The sequence below is a fragment of the Neofelis nebulosa genome, chromosome 10 (assembly GCF_028018385.1).
Source record: "Neofelis nebulosa isolate mNeoNeb1 chromosome 10, mNeoNeb1.pri, whole genome shotgun sequence".
In the NCBI taxonomy this organism is placed as follows: domain Eukaryota; kingdom Metazoa; phylum Chordata; class Mammalia; order Carnivora; family Felidae; genus Neofelis; species Neofelis nebulosa.
In genome coordinates, this window is record NC_080791.1 from 46,228,870 (window position 1) to 46,247,690 (window position 18,821).

General features: G+C 44.1%; 1 protein-coding gene across 2 annotated transcripts in view; it reads left to right on the forward strand.

Annotated features, from left to right (window-relative positions):
* Positions 1–18,821, forward strand: part of ME3 (malic enzyme 3) — a 185,032-nt gene that overhangs the window by 142,152 nt on the left and 24,059 nt on the right. The window lies entirely within an intron of this gene.

Genomic DNA, 18,821 nt, shown 5'->3' on the forward strand with positions numbered 1-18,821 from the left:
CATAACTTACCTGAAGTGCCTTTGGAGAACAGTAACCATGACAGTGAGGGAGGGTTTCAAAGGCTTAGCCTGGTGGGGAGGGGGCTTAGGGGCTGCTTTGTCAGTATCAGGGTGAGGTACACCTCCAGATAGCTGAAAGCAATTGTTCCAGAAGAGGGCTCAACTTGTTTCTGTATACCCACCTAGAGAGGAACCAATTGGTAGAATGCCAAAAGAGGCAGTTTTCAGCTCAAAAGAAATTAGAACTATCCCATGGTGCACTAGACTGTCTGTGGGAATGAGTTCCTCGTCACAGAACAGGTTCAAGAGTAGATTATAGGTGATGTGATTATAGGAGGAAATTTAAGCATCAGAGACTCTTTTTTAAGATGTTTCCTACCCTGTATTACTTTTGGACTACATAAGATTCCTGCACAGCTGGCAGGATAGGTAATACTGTTCTCATTTTATGGAAGAGGACACTGAGGCCCCGAGAGGCTAAGGAACCTGTCTTAGGTCCCACAGTGTCGGGCAGGACTGCAGGCTGAACCTGGGTCTGCTGGCTCTAAAACCAGACTGCTTTCCACAGTGCAGTTACCTGCAGAGGAAGAGAAGGGAATGGAAGGGGCTTGGAGAGCCCGGTTTCTGCTTCCTGTTTCCAGGGCCTACTGCTTATCTGATGAGTCAGAAGTCGTTCCTCGATTCCCCAGAGAGAAGTCTTGCTATGCGTGTGAGAAGGTTAGATAAACGAGGATATAAGAAGCTCTTCCATTTATCATCAGAATCAGCTCACAGTCTCAGACATGCAGGCAGTCAGGGTGGGGGGCTGGGGAGGGGCGTGCGTCAGCCAAGAGGAATGTGTCCTCAAGTGGAGATGGTGATGAGTTGACAGTTGCTTGTTTTGACTCTCTAATAAGCTAAAGCAGATGTTTCTGTGGATACTGTAGGTGGGAAATGAGCTGGTCTCCCCAGGCACTCTGGGGAATATAGTAGCCCCGAGATCGGATGCCCGGACGGGGGGTGAGTCAGCAGCCCTGAAACCAAACACAGAGTATTTTAAGAAAGAACTTTGGGAAATGTTGACTCCTGCCTTCAACTTCCTTGTCTTTTTCCAAACATCCTGCTAATGAAAAGCCCCTATCCCCTGATGGGGGCGTATCTTAAGGTTTTTTTGGCCTTAAAGAGTCGCTGTAGCTCAGTTACTATCCTGGGGTTTGGCCACTGGGGAGGAGGACCCTCCAGGGTCGAAGGAATCTCAGCAGTAAATATCTATCAGTGGGCTGCTCAAAGCTGAGACATAGCCTGCCACTCCAGTAGGGAACACTAGTCATTCCATCCTCCCTGCTCTCTCTGCAACACTGTGGGACCCAGAACACTGCACCTGAGAGACACATTTGCCCTGGTGGTTTCCACTTAACATGTTTGGTTACTTACAGTAGAATGGATGGGAATGGTCTGTTTTAAGTTTGCACCTGTAGCCCTGGCCCCATCTGATGCTTGGACAGAGTTTGTGGTCAGCAGCTGTGTCAGCCTTTTGACGGGCTTGGGAGGGAAACCACCCCCTTTCTCTGTAGCTCCCAACTCTAAACTAGAGGTTTCTAAGATGTTGAGAGGAGCGATAAAGAAGAAGACAAATGAGAGTTTAAAAAAACAGTAACAACAACAAACCTTTTTTTATGTTTATTGATTTTTGAGAAAGAAACAGAATGCAAGCAGGAGAGGGGCAGAGAGAGGGAGACACAGAATCTGAAGCAGGCTCCAGGCTCTGAGCTGTCAGCACAGAGCCCAACATAGGGCTTGAACTCATGGACTGCGAGATCATGACCTGAGCCGAAGTCGGACACTTAACCGACTGAGCCACCCAGATGCCCCTTGACTTAAAAAAAATTTGTGCTTTTTAGTTCAAGAAAATTTTCTTTTTGAGTCTCTTCAGCTTTCTGTCTCTGGTTCTCTCTTTCAGTCTCTCTCTCTTTGTCTTCTCTCTCTCAGCCCCTCTCTCTCTCACACACACAATCCTACAATTGATACCTGAGGCCACACCATAGCGGGACTGGCACAATAAAATTTCTACCACATTCCACTACTTAAAGCAAATTATAGATCCATACCAGATTCCAAGGGAGGAGATAACACAGGACAAAAATACCAGGAGTCATGGTTCATTGGGGAGCATCGTCCCCTTGCATAACTGAACATCTCTTTGTGTGCATTTCTTAATACAAAAATGAGAAACAGAAACTTGCCCAAGAAGAAAAAATCACTAAACTGCCTTGAGATTACCCCACCAGTTCTGACATCTAGCCCCCCTGTACTGTGCTCTTGGAGCTGGAAAGAAGCCTTTGATGGCCTCACCTGCCACCATCTCAGCTCCACTCACACTTGCCTTGCTCTTCCTTCCATGTGTCATTTTGTTAGAGCCGCATGCAGAGCCTTCATGCTTCCTTCCCCAGTCATGAATGTGCTTCCATTTGGATGGCTCTTTCCTTCTCATCATTCAGGCTCAGAGATGGATCCCCACACCCACACAGCAGGGTCAAGTGCTGAGACCCGTACCAGGCAGTATGTTGGCACCGACAGTCCTGCAGAAGACTGGGAGCCTTCAGTGGCTGACGCTCTCAGTGAAGAAGAAACAGGCTGTGCTCAGCAAGCCTGACAAACGACAAGGTGCTTGTGAGGGGGAAGAATGTTTGGAAGAAACCAAAACCTTAAGCCTTCACCACATGTGATTTGGAGTCCACATTTATAACATACACAAGGTTAAGAGATGAGTACAAAACATTTTCCCCTGCCAGTGATACAGCTGGGGAACCTGGCAGAAGGAAAAGTAGAGGCGCCTGGGTGGCTCAGTCGTTTGAACATCCAACTCTTGGTTTCTGCTCAGGTCATGATCTCATGGTTTGTGGGATTGAGCCCCATGTCAGGGTCAGCACTGAGGGCACAGAGTCTGGGGGTCTTTCTCTCTCCCTCTCTCTGCCCCTCTTTCTCTTTCTCTCTCTCTGTCTCAAAAATAAATTAAAAAAGATTTTTTTTAACGTTTATTTATTTTTGAGACAGAGGGAGACAGAGCATGAACAGGGGAGGGGCAGAGAGAGAGGGAAACACAGAATCTGAAACAGGCTCCAGGCTCTGAGCTGTCAGCACAGAGCCCGACGCGGGGCTCGAACTCACGGACCGCGAGATCATGACCTGAGCCGAAGTCGGACGCTTAACCGACCAAGCCACCCAGGCGCCCCCCCAAAAAAATTTTTTTAGTTAAAAGAAGGAAAAGTAAAACTTCTCTATAGGGACACTCCCACGAGCCATGCTGTGTGGAATTCCTTGAGGGGAAAATAGCTCCCCAATGAAAATAAATTCATGCTTCACAATCCACATGGAAACAGTCCACACTGTGGGAAAATCATATATACAGCTAATAGAAGACTTAGAACCCCAGAAAAATGAATTATCCTCAGATTGTAAAGCAGCTTTACTTAAATGTATTAAGGAGATAATTTTCACAAGAATGATGTAATGAGGAAAGTACCCAACGCTTGGGGAAAAAAAAGAAAAAACGCAAGCAAATTTGAAAAGGAACCAAAACAAAACAAAAGCCTCCTGCAAATGAAAAACAGAGTCCTGGAAATCCAGCAGAGTATGCTAGTATTAGGGCAGGACACCTTCAGAAATCCCAAGCCCTCAAAAAGTACTACCTGTGGGGGGTGAATGGGTGACTCAGTCAGTTAAGCGTCCAACCTCAGGTCATGATCTCGTGGTTTGTGACTTCGAGCCCCACATCGGGTTCTGTGCTGATAGCACAGAGGTTGGAGCCTGCTTCAGACTGTAGGTCTCTCTCTCTCTGCCTGCCCCCCCCTGCTCATGCTCTCTCTCTCACTCTCAAAAATAATATATAAACATTAAAAAAAAAGTACTACCTGGGGGTATTTCAGGCACTCTCCATTCCTATACCTGATTATCCAGAAAGGAAATGGGACACCAACGTGTTTTATCAGGAAAGATTTTTTGTGAGCCACTACTCATGAAACGAGCATTTCGCAAAGAAAAGAAAGGATGGATAAGCCCAGAGCCCCCAAGTCCAAGCCTCATCTCTCCATGCCAGAGGGGATATAGCAATTCCAAACAATCCCATAGCACAGTACATTACTAATTCTCATTTTCTCTCTCTTTTTCTCTGTATTGTGTTCATTCACACACAGTTTTTTCTTATTCTATCAGATTTATTTTATTAGGCTTAACCAGATTGTTTTTTCATAAGTTAGATAACTGGTAAAAATTCTGAAAAACAAATGATTTCATCAAGTGTTTTCTAAAAAGAAAAAACTATCTGGATGCTTCTACAGCAAGCTGTGAACAGTGACTACAGTTAAGGGATGCAGTTGCCAGGGGTGTTTTCTTTCCAAGGCATCCATTTCTGTAACATTTGATTGTGCACAGGCATCTATTTTGTGATTAGAAAAAATAATGAATTGTTTTATAATGAGTTAAGCAGATGATTGTTGCCCAGAAATAGTTCCTTATGTAAAAACAAACAAACAAACAAACAAACAAAACAGTCCACTAAAGAAAGAAAGAAGCAAGCAACAATCTCACTCTTCTCCCTTTGGTGAATTCAATGCTAGGCTAACCTAGGCTCTTCTAGACAACAAAGCAGCTCACTTACATTAAGTCATTTACTACAATAGTCCTATTAAGTAGATAACAATTATTGTCCTGTCCCACTAAAATAGAAGTTCCAAGGGAGGGATCTTTGACTCTTCTGTTCACTGCTACCTCTCAAGCACCCAGAACAATGCTGACTATGCTGTGGATTTTCAATAAACATGTGCTGAATGCACAGTTTACATATGAGGAAACCGAGGCACAGAAAGGTTAGGGAGCGTGTCCAAGATCACACATCCGGTAAATGGTGAAGCCAAGCTGTGAACTGAAGTGGTCTAACTCCAGAACCCACCCTCTAACTTGGATATTTTCTATTTCTGTTATTTTACATGAAAGACCGTTCAACATAATCCACACACCTTCTTGATATGGTCGTCAAGGAAGATAAATGGGAGGAAGGTCTTTTGGAAACTATCCTACTTAGCATACTCATGTCTTTTCTCTCCGGCTTGTTCTAGGGCATGGTTAGTGCCCCACCCATCCTCACCAGAAGGGGGGCTCTGGAGGAACCAGCCATCAACTCTCATTTTCAAAACTCCATAGCTACCAGCAGTGAGGGAAGCACCTTCTTTGTTTTTTATTTTTTATTGAGATATAATTGACCTATAGTGTCCATTTAGGGTAAACAACCTGTTGATTGTATGTGTGTGTATGTGTGTGTGTGTGTGTGTGTATTGCAGTATGCACCATAGGGTTAGCTATCACATCACTTAATTATCATTTCTTTTTTGTGATGGGAAAATTCTCCAGCATCTGGGTCAGTTATCTGGCACTTTTTGATTCTTCCTTCTTTAATGGTGGTCCTATTGCCCCATCACTCACCAGAGCTGGGTGCCCCCTCCAGGGTTTTTCGTAAAGTACAAGTCTACCTCATGCACTCAGCCCCCAAGGGAAAAGCTGAGACTCTTTGGCTCTAAGCTTCTCCCGGTGGTTTTAAGATGATACAAACAAAGGAAAAGCATGTGACATCTGGACTACAAAGAAAGTTTCAAGATTTCATCTTAATTTTAAGAGCATAATTGTTCACTCCCAGCCCTGATAATAATGTTTCAAGGGAGTGTTCCCTTTCTGAGTCGTTCTCAGCAGAGATAGTCACTACTCAGTATTTTCACATATACTGAATTTTAGGATGCCTTCTGCAGTTCAATCTATGTCTTCCCTCATTTTCCCATTTCCCTCCCTAGGACTGTAATCCCACAGTCTTAGAACCCCAGAACAAGAAACAACCTGTTCACTTGATCCAAGTCTGGCACTTCATAAGTGGGGAAACTGAGACCCAGGAAGAACATTATTTCCCTGTGGTCATACAATGATAAAAGCAGTGGGAAATTAAGGGGAACCTCTCCAGTTGTTTCCTCTCCTTCACTTAATTTATGAAATTTCTTCCACATTTCCTTTCTTCAGCCTTTATCATTTCCTTCTCTGTGCCCCAGAGTATGGCCAGTACCAAGTGCAGACCCATTCCAAAGAAGTCAGTTCTTCCTAAGATTGTAACATGGACACATAAAATAATCAGAAAAATAGTCCAAGGCAGCACCTGTTTATTTATTCATGTATTTATCTGTATATTCATTCAGAGGAAACATTTATTGAACATAGTGGTAAGTCAGAAATATCCTTTGCTCTGAAAGAGTTTATAATCAACTAGGGAAAAAAAGAAAGATGCTCAAATAATTACTATTGAGTTGTATAGATTTAATGTGTGCCTATTTAATGGCCCTGCCTGCAGTGTCCTTCAAGGCTGGTAGGGGGAATACAGTGGTCAGAGCACTTGGGACGTTTGGTTGGATTTAAAAGTTATGGCCTTCTTCCCAGAAAAGAGCTAGCAACTCACTTTTACAGAGCACCTACTCCGTGCTGGGGTGCTTTACATTTAATTATCACAGCAACCTTGAGGGATAGAGAAACTGAGGCTCAGAGAGGTCAAGTAACTTGTCCAAAATCACCCGGCTAGAAATTAACAAGAGTTTGGGCTCACCTCAAACCTATATGACTCCAAAACCTGAGGTCATTTACTACTGACCCTCTGCTGCCTGCTCTCCCCGCCTGGCTGGGGATGTCTTCCACTAGTGGCCTTATTTGTGTTAACTCGACCCTCGAGTTCAAGGGAATGGCCTGAACTAAGGTGACACAGAGATACCTTGCTGTGGTCTCAGAGGAGCGCGTGGCTCCAAGGGGAGCTGATGTCATACTGATGTGTACAGTGGGGCACTCCTGTGGAGGGACTGTTCTCTGGCTTTCAGTCATTCCTGCTTCCATGTGTTCATGACACTTACTGAGCCAGGCAAGCACAGGGCACCGGGCACATGGTAGCATGTTTGTTGGGTCTTCTAACACGGGTATCTGAAGCTGACTTGTCCAGAGCTGGAAGCAGGAAAGGGGGTCCGTGCTCCTTCTTCAGCTTTTGTGTCAAACAATGGCAAATAAGACTTTTCCCCTGTCCTCAAGGACACTGCTTCATGCTGCTTTGATCTCGTCTGTCCCCTAACCTAGCTTAGTCTTTCCTGGAGGGGGGACCTCCCCAGCTGTGCCTCACTTCCATCCAGAAAGCCCACAAACACAGACTGGGATTTCCAGTCTTATTGTCTTCCACCCCAACTAACTGTCATAATTAGGGTAGAATTTAGCCAGGTCTATGAGAGGCAGTTGAGACTCTTAGAAGGTTGGAGCTGTGACTGTAGGGCAGACTGTATGGTACAGGTGATAGAGTAGTACACCTGCAGAGAGAGATCGGAATGAGCCACACTAATCAGAGAAGCTTCATGGAACATCAGCAGCTTTATGACACCTAAAATGTACAGCCTGTAGGCAGACCAGAGCTGGTGGAAATGCTGACACCCCCGAGCTGGCCAGCAATTTGGTTGCTGGGAAAAGTGCACAGGCTTTCTGAGCAGAAGGTTAAGGAGTGAGATGCTGTGCCCTAGAAGAGAAATCCAGTACTGACCTCTGACCTTTAAGAGGTCAAGAGGTCAGCAGATCAGCCACCATCCTCTTTCCACACTGGGATTTCTGGCGCCATTTATGTGCTTGCCCAGGAACTCAGACAAACTGGGAAATTGAGGAGGAAATGCAAATTGTTCCTGAAGTGTTTTCTGTCTGGCCAGGGGTGGCCATCAGAGCAGTGATGAGGAATTGCCACATTATTCTGGTACTTTTGCTTAGAAAATCACTGCTTCCTGTGACTGTCTTGTTACTTGATGGGAATTTTCCCCATTAGGCCAGAATGCCAGCTATAGGAGCCCGCCAGTCTGGCTGCCAGAGCCCAGCACACCAGGGGGATCTCCTGGTGCCAGACCTAGGAAGGGAAGGACCTTAGAGGTCCGCCCGCACCTCCTGGCTGGAATCCCTTCCACAACTTCCGTGCCAAGTGGCATTTCAGTGACTACAGAATCCCTTCCAGTGATCCAGCGCTTGAAATCTCTACCTTATATATCACTGGAATTTGTGTCTTGCTGACTTCCACCTGTTGGCTCTACTTTTTCCTCCAAGGCCACATAAAATAAGTCTACTATATTATTCCTTGTCCACAGAACAGGCCTTCAAGTCTTTGAAGAAAATCATTATGCCTCATTCCCCTTGGCTTTCTCTTTTCCAGGCTCAGTATTCCCACCTTCTCCAATCCATGGTTTCCAGTTTCCTCACCTACAGGATAGTTTCCCCATCATGCTTGTGAATCCCTTCCCAACTCCTGCCCCAGCAGAGTGAGTCATTCCCTCAGGCATATCTGTGGTGGGGCTGTGGTGTGAGGGCTTTGTGTCCACCCTTCCACTGGCTGCGAGGTCCTGGAGGGAGGGACCATGTCTTCTCCAGGCTCTAACTGGACTCTGGCTCCTACCTCCCCCATTTCCCTGGGACCTCCCCCATCACTCCTCTCTCACCTCTCCTCCACGCTATCTCCCTTACTTCATAGGGACAGCCCCATCTCAAAAATTAATCCGTCTTGGGGCACCTGTGTGGCTTAGTTGGTAAGTGTCCAACTCTTAATTTCAGCTCAGGTCATGATCTCATGGTTTATGGGATCAAGCCCTGTGTCCAGCTCTGTACTGACAGCACAGAGCCTGCTTGGGATTCTCCCCCTATCTCTGCCTCTCCCCTGCTCTCCCTTTCTCTCTCTCTCACACCTCCCCCTCCCCAAATAAATAAACATTTTTAAAAAATGAATCCTTCAGTCCCTCATCCCCCAAAGGCTGTCATCCTTTCCCTACTTCATAGCCAACCTTCTTGAAATTCATAATCACTGACATTTCCTCCCCATTTATCTTTCAGCCCTCTGCAGACTGATCCCCCTCCACCACTCTCGTACAGGTAGTCTGGAAGAGGTCATGAATGACCATCTAAACGCCAGCTCCCACAGACACTTTGAGATCCCCTTCTCACTTGACATTCTGGCGACATCTGACACTCCTGACCACGGCCTGTCACGTGGCTCCTATGGCAGCTGCTGTGCTATCTCCCCTGACTACCTCCCTTCCTCCCCAAGCCCCACCCAGGCTCCAGCTCTGTTTATTTTCGTGCAGCCCCTGGAAGGCCCCCTCCTCTCATTCCACATGCATGTGCCTGAGACACCTTTCTTCCTCCCCTGCCCCACCGCAGTCTGCCGGTGAACCTCTGCTCCTCCTTCGGGCCACACCTGCGAAGCCCTCACTGCCTTTCCCTCCAGCAGAGCTGCCTGCTCCCTTGGAGGCCTCCCACATACCTAGCATGTACCTTTACCATTACCCTCGCCACAGTGTGCTGCAACTGCTTTATCTTCTTGCGTCCCCATCAGACTGTGAGATCCTTGCGTTTGCCCCTATAATCTGGTAACGTACGGTGGTCCCTTGTTCACCGTGGGCACTTAGACATGTTTGCTAAATTGAATTCTTATGTCATACCTAGGATGGTTCCTGACACAAAGAGAATACCCTGCTGGATACATTTCTTTAGTAATTGAAGCTGAAATGTCAATAAATAGTTGCGATGCAATGTGGTACATAGGCTATGATAAAGATCTACCCAGAGTGTCATGGCAGTCCAGAGAGGAAGAGAATTAGTACTACCCTGAGAATAGGGAAAGCAACATGACAAGAAAGCCTTCCCAGAAGAGGTGACATTTAAGCTGGGCCTTACAGTTTGAGTACGAGTTGGCCTGGGTGAGAGGGGGCCTGCTAGGCCCTTGAGCAAAAACACAGAGCTGTTCAAGGACCCACAATAATTGAAAGACAGCAGGATGTGTCTAGGGTATGGGAAGACATGGGCAGTGTTCAGGCATTAAGGTTGGGGCCAAAGTGAATACCAGCCAAGGAGTTTGGACATAATCCCAAGGGCGGTGGGAGCCCCATATGGATTTTCAAAAACTAAGTGTTCTGCACAGATTTGTGCTTAGAAAGATTGAGGGAAGGGAAATAGATTGAGGGAAGGGAAATAAACCTGGAGGGAGTGAGATTAGTTATTATAGGATCCATGCCAGAAGAGACAATTGCAGTAATCCCAGGGAGAGATGACCTTGCTCTGAATTCACCCAGCCCTACCTGGTACAGAGTTCTTTATGTGGAGACTTGTGTCTGTCAGCATGGTCTCTGCCACACATAGGTGGGGAGGGTGGGACACAGGGTAAGATCTCTAGTCAGATAAGTGTAAAAAATGCTGGGTTAAACAGGTGTCTCAATGCAGGATTTTTCAGAGCCTTCAACATACACTGCATTATACTATATGTAACATTCAGAGTTTCTCAAACATATTTAGCCACAGAAACTTTCTGAGAACCTCTCAAGAGACTAGAGTTTAATGGAATATATAAATTTTTTAAAAAGACCAAGAGCTTTCATAATTCTGTTAGCTGTAGTTCCTGGAAGGAAAAAATAAATCAAAGACATAGCTTTCCACTAGGTGACCGCTAATGTGCTCACTGAGCACTCTGCTGTGAGAATGTTGTATGTGTGGGTTTGTTGGGTGAGCAGAGAGGGCTCCCCTGGAAATATGTATGTTGCTTTTGGTCATTTGGTTTGGAGACAGGCTGAGCAAATTCACCTGCTCCTCTCAGGTCCCTTGTGTTTATTCAGGCCTGAAAGAGGTTAGACCCAGGTATTTGAAAGAATGACAGGTCCTGACCTCCGGAACAGAGAAACCAGGTATACAGAGCCAGGAATGTTCTCCTCTCACCACATCCCTCACACAACATTCCATCAGCTTGCTGGGGGGATGGACAGAGCATCCACCTCAGAATCTCCTTATCCTGGGGTGGCTGCATCCCAGATGGCAAGTACCTGGTTCTGTCAGTCTTGGCCTGGGTCTCGTCCACTGTCATACAAAGCTCACTAGGGTTCCCAGAGACAGGTTGCCATTTTCACGCTTCCACTTGCCTGAGCACTGGGGGGTGGAATTGAACAGCCATCCATCATCCTTGGGACTTTAAGTGAACCCTGGCCTTGGAATGCCTTCCCTGGCAGCTCCAAGGCCATTTCCCAGCTGAGTCCCTAAGGTGGAAAAGTCTGGGCAGCTCCGTGTGTGGCTTGGGGAGGTGCCTCTTTCTCCATTGCAGGAATTCTCCCCTGGAGAGGCATCAGATATTCCTCAGCCCCTGCCAGGGCTTCAGGGTGAAGAATTCAAAAGTGCAGAAGGGGACAGACCAGCACGAGCCTCCCCGGTGAGGGGCAGCTTCCAGCAGGAAGAAAGGTCAGCAAGAGGCTGCCAGCCCTAAAATCAGAAAGCTGCCCAGCCCCCTGAATAGTGTGCCTGAATAGGTACCCTTCTTAGGGTTCTTCTGCTCCAGCCACACTACCTGGAGGGTACCTGCCTCAGCCCTGTTCATTTAGCTGGTTCATTTAGCTGTGTCTCAGCTCAAAACAGACTCTGAAAGACTCACTCTTCAGCTTTTCCTGACACATGTTGCTCTTCCTGAGAATGGTCAAACCTCCCTACTCTAGACTTCTAGAAAAATCTGAATGAAGCTCATAGTGTTTCTACCCCAACTGTCCATTAAGTAGCTCATGCTACAGCTCCACCACTCAGAGCAGGAAACTGAGACCCAGAGAGAGAGACTCACCCAAGATGCAGAGCTTCTGTCAGAGACAGAGAGAGAACACGGTTTTCCTGTTACCCAGTTGAGTGTTTTCTTACCACACGGCCCCGTCTTTCTCAATAGAGAAAGAAATCCAACATTATTATCTATTTAGTTGTATCTTTTACAAAATCACACTGCTGTTAAGTTTGAGTTAAAGGCATCATATTGCTATGAAGATAAGTTCTAGAGTCAGATAGAGCTGGATTCAGATTCCAGCTCCACCAGTTTGCACCTGCAGTAGAGTTTATAACCCCTGGGCAAATAACTTCACATCTGTAGCTCAGGATTCCTTCTCTGAAACAGCACCTACTTCATTAAGTCATATGAAAATTAATTGAGATAATGTATGGTAAATAGCTCAGCATGATGCCCAGAGGGGAATAAGCACTCAATAAACTTTAGCTCTTTGTGTTACTGTTGTTAGTAGTAGCGCATTTTAAGTAATATGTAAGGCAATTACAATTAACATTTAAATTGGTGTTTTGGTCCATTACCTGTATTTGAACATATATGGATGAAATGAGAACAAATTTTTTTCACCTAGACCATTTAAATTTTCACTTTGAAATTTTGTGTTTATTCTTAAGGGATTTTAATTAGATTAACAAGTTAGCAGGCAAACTAAATCTCTACCAACTCTTTCATATATCCACCCCTTCCTAAACATTTATTGAACAACTCAAGTATCACCTTTTCATAGGTGCTCAGTGATGCTTTGGGATGGGTGAATGGACAGATGGATGGATGGATGATGTTGAGAACAACTGAAGTAGCCACCTTTGGTTCACACCAGCCAGTGGTTGGGTTTTATGAAAAGCCATGAGGGACTGAGAGACTGGAAGAAAATGGTTAAGGGCCCAAAGGTCTCAATGGAGACAAAGAACAGGTGCAAGGTGCAGTAGGAATGAGGAAGGCAAAGGACAGGCTGTCAGAAACCAATATAGACAGTATGACATTCTGGAGTAGGAGTGGTTCCTGGTGAAGAAAGGTCCAAGGAGTAGCCATGTGGATGGGTATCTGAGGTGGACAGGAGTTCTGGAGGTCCTTAAATCCAAGGAGGTCTGGGAACTAAGTCTAGGTTATCAGATGGACAATTCACATAGCACACTGCACATTTTGTGCAATTCCAAGTTAGGATTAAAGTGACCTGAATTAATGAAATTTTACTCTATTTCATCAAATTGCTCACTGGGGATGTTCCCTTATGTAAAACTGAATGTAGGAAGGGGCCAAGATGGTGTAGTAAGAGGACTCTAAGCTCACCTCATCCTGTGGATATAACTAGAAAACACTCGTGTCAGTGCAAATAACCCAGAAAAGGACCTGAAGACTAGAAGAACAAACTCCGCAACTAAAGGTAGAGAAGAGGCCACTTCGAAGACAGTAGGAAGGGTGGACACCCAGTGGGGATCTAAATGGACCAAGGCCACCCATGGACAGAGGGAGCTTTGAAGAGGGAGAGAAACAGACTACCACACCAAGGAGCTAGCACAGGGAAAACAAATCCCCAAAACATTTGGCTTTGAAAGTGAGAGGGGCCAAATTTCATATAGCAGGACTTAAAACTTGGAGTTTTAAAAATTAGAAGGCTCAGCTCTCCAAGAGCCCAAAGGGCAATAGGAAGCTGAGTCCCTACACTTAGAAAGAAGCTCTACAAACAGCCCCCATAGAAGCAGCAGTCTGAAAACGCCTGGGGTAAACATGAGGGAATTTTTTTTTTACACATCTCAGAGCAGGTCTTGGAGGGGCAGGTCTCCCAGAGGGACTTCCAGGAACAAAGGAGCTAACCAGCTCCATCTCCCTTCCCCACCCCCTAGCATAAACATATAACCACCTATGGGAACCAGCACAGTGGCAACATTCACTACCTAACTTGTGTATGCCAAGCCCCACTCCCCCTCACTTTGGCAGATCTACCCTTCCCAGTCACCCTTGCCTCAGTCCAGGCACTGCAGTCCCCCTCCCCCAGAATACCTGCACAAATCTTGCCAACACCATTTCTCTGGACTTGGGCTTTTGCAGGGCCTCTGTCCCTATGGTGATGGCTGTAGGCTCTGTGGAAGCCCAAGGCTCACATTGTTAAAACTGCACACCACACCCTGAAGCCCTGGTCCCAGCAGTGGCCCCACCTTATTAAAACTGCCTGCCCCACCTGGGCCAGGGACCAAACTCTGCCTACAATAGTCAGAGCCTCTGCAGATGACTGATGGAAAAAAGGCAGCCAGGACTCAACAGCAGGCCACACACAACACACACAGGAGACAACCCTGAAGCCAGGTTCTGATGAACAGAGGACACTGCACTGCATGGCACTAAAGGACCTCTTCTTCATAAAGCTATTACTTTCATAGAGCAGAAGATGTAGCTGACTTTTTCTAATACACAGGAAACAGAGGAATATGGCCCAAATAAAAGAACAGGACAAAACCACAGCAAGACACCCAAGCAAAATAGATAAGATGCCTGATAGAGAATTTAAAGCAATGATTATAAAGATACTCACTGGACTTGAGAAAAGAGTGGAGGACCTCATGAAACCCTTAACAAAGAAAAAGAAAACATAAAAAAGAACCAGAGATGAAGAGCACAATAGGTGAAATTAAAAATACACTAGAAGGAATAAAATGGCAGGCTACAGGAAGCAGAGGAACATATTAGTAACCTGGAGGACAGAGTAAGGGAAAGTAATCAAAACAAGAAAATGAGAGAAAAAAATTATGCAAAATGAGAATAGACTTAGGGAACTCAGAAACTCCTTTAAGCATGATAGCATTTACATTATAGGGATTCCAGAAGAAGAAAAGAGAGAAAGTAAAGATGGGGGGAAGGGGGCTGGCTGGCTCAGTTGGAAGAGCATGCAACTCTTGACTTCAGGATTGAGAGTTCAAGCCCCATATTGGGTATAGAGATTACTAAAAAATAAATAAATAAAATTTAAAAAGAGAGAAAAGGGGGCAGAAATTTTACTTGAGGAAATAATAACTGAAAACTTTCCTATCTGGGTAAGGAAATCGATATCCAGATCCAGGAAACACAAAGATTCCCCCAGCAAAATCAACCCAAGGAGGTCTACACCAAGATGCATAGTAATTAAAATGGCAAAAAGTAGCAATAACAACAACAACGAAAAATTTAAAGCAGCAAGAGGAAAGACAGTTACATAAAAAGGAAACCCCATAAGGCTATCAGGAGGTTTTTAAGCAGAAATTTTCCAAGCCAGAAGGGAGTGGCATGGTATATTGAAAGTGTGGAAAGGGAAAAATCTGCAGCCAAGAATATTCTATCCAGCAAGGCTATCATTCAGAATAGAAGGAGAGATAAAGAGTTTCCAAGACAAGCAAAAGCTAAAGGAGTTCATGACCACTAAACCAGCCCTTCAAAAAATGTTAAAGGGGACTCTTTGCATGGAAAGGAAAGACAGTAAGTAAGAGTTAAAAAAAAAAAAAAAAGGAAGCACAAAAGCAGTAAAAACAAGTGTATCTGTAAAAATCAGTCAAGAGACTCACAAAATAAAAGTATGATACCATATATCAGAAATGTGGTGGGGAAAGGAGTAAAGAATAGGCTCAAACTTAAGCTACCATCAACTTAAAATAGACTGCTATATATAGAAGATGTTATGTACAAACCTAGTGGTAACCATGAATTAAAATCAGTAATAGATATGCAAAGAGGTGAAAGACCTGTACTCTGAAAACTATAAAATTGATGAAAGAAATTGAAGACAACACAAAGAAATGGAAAGACATTCTATGTTCATGCCCTGGAAGAACAAATATTATTAAAATAGCTACACTACCTAAAACATCTACAGATTTAATAAAATCCCTAACAAAATACCAACAGCATATTCATTTTTCAAAGAGTTAGAAAAAACAATCCTAAAATTTGTATGGAACCACACAAGACCCCAAATAGCCAAAGACATTTTGAAAAAGAAAAACAAAACTGGAGGTCTCACCATTCTAGACTTTAAGTTATATTACAAAACTGTAGTAATCAAAACAGTATGGTACTGGCAAAACATAGGCACATAGATCAACAGAATAGAAAGACCAGAAATAAACCCATAGTTAAATGTTCAGTTAATCTTCAATAAAGGAAGCAAGAATAAGCAAAGAGAAAAAGTCTCTTTAGCAAATGGTGTTGGAAAAACTGGAAGGCAACATGCAAAAGAATGAAATTGGACCACTTTCTTATACCTACACACAAATAAACTCAAAATGCATTAGGGACCTAAATGTGAGACCTGAAACCATAAAAATCCTAGAAGAGAATATAAGCAGTAATTTCTTTGACATCAGCCGAAACAACCTCTTTCTAGATATGTGTCCTGAGGCAAGGGAAAGAAAAGCAAAAAATGAACTATTGGGACTATATCAAAATAAAAGTCTTCTGCATAGCAAAAGAAATAACCAACAAAACTAAAAGACAACCTACAGAATAGGAGAAGATACTTGTAAATGACATGTCTGATAAAGGGTTAGCATGCTAAATGTGTAAAGAACTTATACAACTCAACACCCAAAAACCTAAAGAATCCAAGTAAAAAAAAAAATGGGCAAAAGGCATGAGCAGACATTTCTCCAAAGAAGACATACATATGGCCAACAGATAATGAAAAGATGCTCAACATTACTGATCATCAGGGAAATGCAAACCAAAATCACACTGAGATATCATGTCACATCTATCAGAATTGTTAAGATCAAAAATTCAAGAAACAACAAGTATTGACAAGAATGTGGAGAAAAAGGAACCCTCGTATGCTGTTGGTGGGAATGCAAACTGGTGCAGCCACTGTGGAAGACAGTTTGGAGGGTCCTCAAAAAACTAAAAATAGAACTACCCTATGATCTTATAATCACACTACTGTGTATTTACACAAAGAATACAAGAAAACACTAATTCAAAGGGATATATGCACCCCTGTATTTATTGCAGTGTTATTTATAATAGCCCAAACCATGGAAGCAGCCCAAGTGTCCGTCGATAGATGAATGAGTAAAAATGTAGTATATATACACAATACAGTATTACTCAGCCATAAAAAAGAAATCTTGCCATTTGCAACAACATGGATAGATCTAGAGAATATAATGCTAAGTGAAATAAGCCAGCTAGAGAAAGACAAATACCAAATGATTTCACTCCTGTGGAATTTAAGAAATGAAGCAAACAAAGGGGAGAGAAAAAAGACAAACCAAGAAACAGACCTAACTATAGAGAACAAACTGATGGTTATCCGAGGGAGGTGGTGGGGGGGGGGGGGGGATAGGTAAAACGGGTGAAGGGGATTAAGAGTGCACGTTTCACGATGAGCACTGGGTAATGTATAGAATTGGTGAATCACTATATTGTACGCCTGCAACTCCTATAACACTGTATGTTAACTACACTGGAATTAAAAAATAAGTAAAAAATAAAAAGTAAAATAAAACTTTACTCATAAAAAACTGAATTTAATATGAAAGAGTAGTAGTGCATTGAACAAAGGTATTTATAATTTTGCCTTATTTTTATCTCAGATTGGTATTGCTTAAAGGTCGTGTGTGTGTGTGTGTGTGTGTGTGTGTGTATGTGTGTGTGTAAGAGAGACAGAAAGAAAAAGAACGTGCATCGCATTGCTTTGTTATCTGACCTTTTCAGCATTTTAGCTCCAGGCCAGTCGTGGAGCAACACTGGGAGTCTTGTGAGGATTATATATAGCAAAATGTCACCAGCAACCAAAGACATTCTGTCCCCCTCCCAATCCAAATACTTGAAATTCACACCCTGGGAAAAAATTCACAGTAAATTTTGGGTCAGCAAGAATAGCACTGTATTTGTGCATAGGACGTTTTATTTTTCAGTTGTATTCACTGTAAAAGGAGAACGGGGCTGGATGGTGGGTTGGGAGATACAGAGAGCCCCCTTCCCCACCCCAAACAGCACTTGCTCTGTGAATGAATAGGAATTGTGGCCAAAATGACATGTGTGCTTAGCAATTTACAATTTCAGAATAACCCCAGCTTTTCATCCTCACAACAGCCCACTGAAGTTGGCCAGGCAGATATTACTGTGCCCATTGACAGATGAAAAACTGAGGCAGAATAAAGGAGTGAAGGGATAGATGTTAGACCATTCAGAGCCAGGTGAGGCCCACAAGCCTGCTGACCCATGCCCGGTACTCTTAGTACTGGACTATGGCAAGTCACAGCCTCTCCATTTCTGCCGCTATGACATGAACCCACCTCCGAGTCCCCCCACCAACAGCTTTAACTTGCTAAGGTTCTGGAAGGACCATGACAGAAGCAAATATTTACCTGCTGCTGGATTCCTACCATATAGGGTAAGCCAGGCACAAAATTATGAAGTTGAAATAGAAGTTTCTGGGCTATTTCAGGACTACTCACCCATCATAGACAACAGCCTCATTGGAAAGATGCCCCGGGTAGCACAGGAAGCCCACCAGGTATGCGCCCCACCCACATTTTCTAGCAGGGTCATAAATCTTTCTTTCCACAGCTGGTCCCACACTGGTCCTAAGCCTTTAGTTCACACCAGGTTGGGAGTGACAGACCCCTTCTCCCCATCTCATGCTTCAACACTCCTGGCTGGTCAATCAAGGCACTTTTTGTCAGTGAACATGAACATAATTAAATATTCGACACAAATGGACCCATGAGATGAAATTTTTTTGTCTGTGCATTAGGTAATTTTTAATAATTTGTGTCATGCTTGTTTCCAAGAAAAGACACAATAGATCAAAACTATCAAAATGACGATCAAAAGCAAGAATGGAGTAAGGGGAAGGGTGTGTGCAGAAAGGCTGGCCTGATGCTGCCTTCAGCCCAGGAGCAGAAAACTGAACTCTCAGCTTTCTCACAATGTCAACAGGAAAAATGGGTTACAGATACAGCCATTTTGTAGGAAAGACAAACTTTCCCTGACCTTGAAATCTAGGAGTGAAATCTAGGAGTCAGTTGTAGCATAGTTTTTAAAAAGGCACATCAGGCGGCTTAATGGGCATTGTCTTCACCTACCCAGGCATTGTTTCTCAGAGTTCTCTAGACTGTGAGAATCCAAACAATCTGGGGTGCTTGATAAAGATGCAGATTCCTGTTCAGCATGGTGACCACAGTTCATGGTTCCTACTGAGTCG